At 54.2% G+C, this 7,076-nt stretch overlaps 1 pseudogene across 1 annotated transcript in view; it reads left to right on the top strand.

The window, feature by feature from the left end:
• LOC144611419 (transcription factor PU.1-like) overlaps positions 1 to 5,574 on the top strand; it is a 24,675-nt pseudogene extending 19,101 nt beyond the window's left edge. The window contains exon 4 of the transcript XR_013549516.1: positions 3,521 to 5,574. The product of XR_013549516.1 is annotated as a transcription factor PU.1-like (transcript). The remainder of the gene's footprint in view (positions 1 to 3,520) is intronic.
• The last annotated feature ends 1,502 nt before the right edge of the window (positions 5,575 to 7,076 follow it).

Below are 7,076 nucleotides of genomic sequence, written 5' to 3'. Positions count from 1 at the left end.
CATATGAAAGTCCTGCCATCCCAGGAATCAATCTGGTGAACCTTCTCTGTACTCCCTCTATGGCAAGAATGTCTTTCCTCAGATTAGGAGACAAAAACTGTACGCAATACTCCAGGTGTGGTCTCACCAATGCCCTGTACAACTGCAGCAGAACCTCCCTGCTCCTATACTCAAATCCCCTCGCTATGAATGTGCCGGGGGAGGGATTGTTGGGTGGAGAGGTGGGGGGGATGAGGGGGGGGGGCAGGGGAAGAGGGGGGAGAGAGGGGATGAGGGGGGGCAGGGGAAGAGGGGGGGAGAGGGGGGGGGAAGATGAGAAGGGGAGAGAGTGGGTGAAGCTGGCTGCTTCTTTCCTTTTAGTTTCATTTAGTTTTAGACAATAGACAATAGGTGCAGGAGGAGGCCATTCAGCCCTTCGAGCCAGCACCGCCATTCAATTTGATCATGGCTGATCATTCTCAATCAGTACCCCGTTCCTGCCTTCTCCCCATAGTTTGGTTTAGTTTAATTTAGTTTACATTAGTTTAGTTTCATTTATTATCTGTTGTTACGGTCATTGTCATGTGGACAGTGAAAAGCTTTTGTTGCATTGCTATCCAGTTAGCAGACACAGGATAAGGGGGTATAATGTTTAGTACAAGATAATGTCCTGTGGAGTCTGATTAATGATAGTCCGAAGGTCACCAGTGAGGTGGATGGGAGTCTACCTTGAAGGAGTCTACCTTGAAGGAGTCTACCTTGAAGGAGAGAAAGTGAAGGAGAGAAAGTGAGATGTGTCCATGATTGGGGACGATGGACACAGAATGCTGGAGTAACTCAGCGGGACAGGCAGCATCAAAGAGGGGGGGACCTCATTGAAACCTACAGAACAGTGAGCGGCCTGGATAGAGTGGATGTGGAGAGGATGTTCCCACTAGTGGGAGAGTCTAGGACCAGAGGTCACAGCCTCAGAATTAAAGGACGTTCATTTGGGAAAGAGATGAGGAGGAATTTCTTCAGTGAATCTGTGGGATTCTTTGCCACAGAAGGCGGTGGAGACCAAGTCAGTGGGTATTCATAGATAGATTCTTGATTAGTGCGGGTGTCAGGGGTTATGGGGAGAAGGCAGGAGAATGGGGTTAGGAGGGAGAGATAGATCAGCCATGATTGAATGGCGGAGCGGACTTGATGGGCCGAGTGGCCTAATTCTGCTCCCTTCACTTCTGGACATTTCTAGCACGAAGGAATGGGTGAGGTTTTGGGTCGAGGCTCTTCTTCAGAGTGGGGGGTCAAGGGAGAGGGGGACGTGGGTGAGTTCACCATTTGGTGGGAGGGGGGGAGTCCTTGTTCACACTCGTTCACACTCGGCCTCGCCACGAAAGAGGAACTAGAGAGGGGTTGATCTCTGGTGTGAGGATGTGGGGTGATGTCAGGCCCACAACTGGTCCCTTATTTGGTATCGTGAGGTTATTCATGCAATCCGGCACCTTCCTCTCGCTCGCTGGTGAATCAGACGCACACAAGTGTCCACTGCGTAGAGGCTCTTTAGGGTGTGTGTGTGTGTGCACATGTGTGTGTGCACTCGTGTGTGCGTGTGTGTGTGTGTGTGTGTGTGTGTGTGTGTGTGTGTGTGTGCATGTGTGTGTGCGCTCGTGTGTGTTTGTGTGTGTGCGCGTGTCTGTGCGTGCGCGTGTGTGTGCGCTCGTGTGTGTGCGTGTGTGTGTGCGTGTGTGTGTGCGCGTGTGTGTGCGTGTGCGTGTGTGTGTGCGTGTGTGTGCGCTCGTGCGTGTGTGTGCGTGTGTGTGCGAGTGTGTGTGCGTGTGTGTGCGTGCGCATGTGCGTGTGTGTGTGCGTGTGTGTGCGCGCTCGTGTGTGTGTGTGTGCGTGTGTGTGTGTCTGGGTGTAACTAGTGAGAACGGGAGTGTCGGGTAACAAGGAGAAGGCAGGAGAATGGGGTTAGGAGGGAGAGATAGATCAGCCATGATTGAAATATGTGCATCCGCCATGTCTATCCCCTGAGATAGACACAAAGTGCTGGAGTAACTCAGTGGGTCAGGCAGCATCTCTGGAGAGAAAGAGAGGGTGATGTTTTGGGTCGGGTTCCCTTCTTCAGACTTTTTCTTCTATTCCGCTCAAGGGCGGCACGGTGGTGCAGCGGGTAGAGCTGCTGCCTCATAGCACCAGAGACCCCGGTTCCATCCCGACCTCGGGTGCTGTCTGTACAGAGTTTGTACGTTCTCCCCGTGACCTGCGTGGGATTTCTCCGGGTGCTCCGGTTTCCTTCCATCGAGATTGAAGGGTGTTTTATTGTCATGTGTCCCAGATAAAACAATGGACATTCCCACTGCCAGCCTCCAACACTCCAAAGATAGACAGGTTTGTAGGTTAATTGGCTTGGTGTAAATGTAAATTGTAGGAAGGAACTGCAGATGCTGGTTTAAATTGTAGGTAGACACAAAATGCTGGAGTAACAAGTTAGGAACAGGGGACATACAATGAGATCTGGGTGTCCTAGTGCTTCAGTCACTGATAGGAAGCATGGCAGGTACAGCAGGCAGTGAAGAAAGCCAATGGAATGTTGGCCTTCATAACAAGAGGAGTTGAGTATAGGAGCAAAGAGGTCCTTCTGCAGTTGTACAGGGCCCTAGTGAGACCGCACCTGGAGTACTGTGTGCAGTTTTGGTCTCCAAATTTGAGGAAGGATATTCTTGCTATTGAGGGCGTGCAGCGTAGGTTTACAAGGTTAATTCCCAGGAATGGCGGGACTGTCATATGTTGAAAGACTGGAGCGACTAGGCTTGTATACACTGGAATTTAGAAGGATGAGAGGGGATCTTATCGAAACATATAAGATTATTAAGGGATTTATTCACAAAATGCTGGAGTAACTCAGCAGGTCAGGCAGCATCGCGAGAGAAGGAATGGGTGACGTTTCGGGTCGAGACCCTTCTTCAGACTGATTATTAAGGGGTTGGACACGTTAGAGGCAGGAAACATGTTCCCAATGTTGGGGGAGTCCAGACAAGGGGGCACACAGTTTAAGAATAAGGGGTAGGCCATTTAGAACTGAGATGAGAAAAACCTTTTCAGTCAGAGAGTTGTGAATTTGTGGAATTCTCTGCCTCAGAAGGCAGTGGAGGCCAATTCTCTGAATGCATTCAAGAGAGAGCTAGATAGAGCTCTTAAGGATAGCGGAGAGTCAGGGGGTATGGGGAGAAGGCAGGAGACGGGTACTGATTGAGAATGATCAGCCATGATCACATTGAATGGTGGTGCTGGCTCGAAGGGCGAATGGCCTCCTCCTGCGTCTATTGTCTATTGTCTAACTCAGCGGGTCAGGCAGCATCTCTGGAGAAAAGGAATGGGTGACGTTTCGGGTTGAGACCCAATGTCCCTAGTGTGTGTAGGATAGTGTTAGTGTGCGGGGATCGCTGGTCGGCGCGGACACGGTGGGCTGAAGGGCCTGTTTCCGCGCTGTGTCTCTAAACTGAGCTGAAGTATCGTGTGTAGAGTATCTGACCTGCCCTCCTCACCCCCTCAGGTGTGCGGAAGAAGGTTCGCCTGTACAGTTCCTGCTGGAAACTGCTGAAGAGCGGGGACATGCGGGACTGCGTGTGGTGGGTGGACCGGGAGAAGGGCACCTTCCAGTTCTCCTCCAAGCACAAGGAGATGCTGGCCCACCGCTGGGGCATGCAGAAGGGCAACCGCAAGAAGATGACCTACCAGAAGATGGCTCGGGCCCTGCGGAACTACGGCAAGGACTGGCGAGATCCGCAAGATCAAGAAGAAGCTGACCTACCAGTTCGACGGCATGCTGCTGGGACTGAAGGCGTCCGAGTGTAAAGCCAGCTACATGCCCTAAAGACCCCTGGACAGGACTGGCTCCACCACAAACACAAGCCTGACTCAGACCGGGCCGCTGGTCGTAACAACGCACTCACTCCCCTGCTGCAATGTTGCTTAGTCTTTAGATCAGCGCAGATGGAATCGCTTTGGTGCACCAACCTTCACGGAGCTTCCTGACGCCGTGCAGTCGCTAACTTCTTCCACGGGTCAAAGTCGGCCGATTAATGAGTAGGAAGCTTCTCTATCCCCCCCCCCCCCAAGCCCAGGGAGTGGGGCATCCTCTGGGGGGAGGGGCAGTTGGGGGTGTTCCGTTAATGGACGATGAAATGCAAGGGCTTGATGAAATGCAAGCTGAACGAACTGTTAACTCTTTCTCTTCACGAGCTGCCTCGCCTGCATTATTGTGTGCTTGTTTGTTGGGGTAGAGGGGCTAAGGGCTTGGGGGGGAGGGGGGGAGGGGATGGGGCAATAGAGATTATAACCTCAGTTACAGAAAAAAAAACTGGGGGAAAGCTTAACTGGGGCAAAGAGGGGGAGGTGATTGGAAGCAGCTTCCTCACATAAAGGCTGGAATAATGCAGTACCTTCCACATCTCCCACAACAAATGTAGCAGCAGTCTCGGCAATCTCCAGGCTGGGCTGGAGATCATTCTGTAAGGAGTTGCTCCCAGGCAGGTGCCCGGAGTTGGCGTTCCAGTCAGCTCTGACTCCACTGAGAGTTGGGCGGCTTCCTTGGAGATATCTGGCCCTTTGCCATCCCTCCCCCCCCCCCACCCCCCCCCAAGCCTCTTGCCCAACCCGAGTGTGCGTCCAGCACAAGTGGTGACCACTTCACCGACCACGACCGCCCAGGTAGATGGACAACTAGAAGATCCCCCATCCATCTGAGAGAGGGCGCCATCTGCAGGTGGAGACCCCCACCTCATGAAGACATGGCAGATTTATTCAGAGCCAGTCCTCACAACATACGTAAAGCCCGCCATCGAGCGGCTCGAGTGGTCCCGAAACCACGCACGTCCCACCACGGCAAACACGCCGCCAAGTTCCCTCGTCTGGTGGTCTCCACCCTGTCCATTCACACAACCCCCCTCACATCCGTTTGGGCATCTTGGATCAGGCCGGTGGGGGGCACCTCAGCCATGCAGGGACCTGCCTCCGTGGCTCCAGGGACTACCCTGCATTCTGATGGCGGTGCCATCTGCATGGTTGCATGTGGTTGTGTGTTGACTCACTGGGCATGCAGGGTGGCATAGGGGGACCAGACGAGGGGGGTGATGACCGAGGGAGGTGGCGTCACAGGGTGCCCGGGGGATCAGACACAAACTCTCGCCCCTTGGAGGAGGGTCAACAGTGGGCGTGTGAGGGGCATTGCCTCATTCATGGCCCGCTCACTGTTGGAGAGATGTTCCACCTCGGGCATCCAGGGCCTGAGAATGGCCAACATCTCCCTGCCCTGCTCCAACCGGGAGAAAGCATTAAACGGGTGACGGGGCACCCAGGGGTGGCAGTGAAGGAGCACGCATCCACATGGGGAAGCTTGGGGTGCAGCTGTGTATAGTGGGGGTGGGTGGGGGGTGGGATGGGGGGGGGGTCAGTTGCCAGATTAATATTGTTTCCTGGTGCGTTGTACAGAAAGCACCTGCTTTGAGATGCCAACCTCCCTGGTCAGGACATGGGTGGGTCTGGTGTGGACAGAGCCACAGACGCTGGTCTGAGGGGTGACACTGGTGGGGGTGGGGGGGGGGCGGGGGGGGTGGGGGAGTGGGGGGGAACAACCCAGGGCTCATTCATTGCCATGTCCAACCCTTGCTCAGGGCTGCCCCCTGCTGTAAATATTGTAAATATCATGCGGGCTACTCCACTGTTGACAGAAGGATGTTTGTATGTTTAACAAGATTAAAAAGAAAATCTTTATAATTTATCCAGCCAGGGTCAGTCTTTGTCCTTTATTAGATTTTCACAGGCCCTTCGGCCCACTCACTCCCTGCTGACCACCCCGCACCGGTTTGCACAAATCCCACTTTATTCCTCCGTGTTCCGATGTTCCCCACGGATCTGACCCCCGTCTCCCACCACAGATAGAAACATAGAAAATAGGTGCAGGAGTAGGCCATTCGGCCCTTCGAGCCTGTACGCACCGCCATTCAATATGATCATGGCTGATCATCCAACTCAGTAACCTGTACCTGCCTTCTCTCCATACCCCCTGATCCCTTTAGCCACAAGGGCCACATCTAACTCCCTCTTAAATATAGCCAATGAACTGACCTCAACTACCTTCTGTGGCAGAGAATTCCACAGATTCACCACTCTCTGTGTGAAAAAAAACTTTCTCATTTCGGTCCTAAAAGACTTCCCCCTTATCCTTAAACTGTGACCCCTTGTTCTGGACTTCCCCAACATCGGGAACAATCTTCCTGCATCTAGCCTGTCCAACCCCTTAAGAATTTTGTAAGTTTCTATAAGATCCCCCCTCAATCTTCTAAATTCCAGCGAGTACAAGCCCAGTCTATCCAGTCTTTCTTCATATGAAAGTCCTGCCATCCCAGGGATCAATCTGGTGAACCCACCAGGGACAATTCACCGAGAGACCGGTTCACCCCGCCCCGCCCCGCCCCGCCCCGCCCCCACTCTGCCCCGCCCCGCCCCGCCCCACCCCGCCCCACTCTGCCCCGCCCCGCCCCGCCCCACCCCGCCCTCCCCGCCCCGCCCCGTCCCACTCTGCCCCGCCCCACTCTGCCCCGCCCCGCCCCGCCCTGCTCGTCTTTGGAATGTGGGAGGAAACGGAGCACCCAGAGAAAACCCACGCCATCACAGGGAGAGCATGCAAACTCCACACACACACACACACACACACACACACGCACACACACACACACACGCACACACACACGCATGCACGCACACACACACGCACAGACACGCACACACACGCACACACACACACACGCATGCCGCATTCACACACGCACAGACACGCACACATACACACACACAGACACACGCACGCACGCACGCACACGCACGCACGCACACACACACGCATGCACGCACACACACATGCACAGACACGCACACACACACACACACACGCACACACACACACACACACACACACACACACGCATGCCGCACACACACACGCACACAGACACACACACACACACACACACACGCACGCACACACACACACGCACACACACACACACACACACGCACGCACACACACACACACACACAGACAGCGCCCG

The sequence above is a fragment of the Rhinoraja longicauda genome, chromosome 40 (assembly GCF_053455715.1).
Source record: "Rhinoraja longicauda isolate Sanriku21f chromosome 40, sRhiLon1.1, whole genome shotgun sequence".
Lineage (NCBI taxonomy): Eukaryota > Metazoa > Chordata > Chondrichthyes > Rajiformes > Arhynchobatidae > Rhinoraja > Rhinoraja longicauda.
The sequence above is the reverse complement of the archived record's forward strand: the minus strand, read 5'-3'. Positions and strand labels throughout refer to the sequence as shown.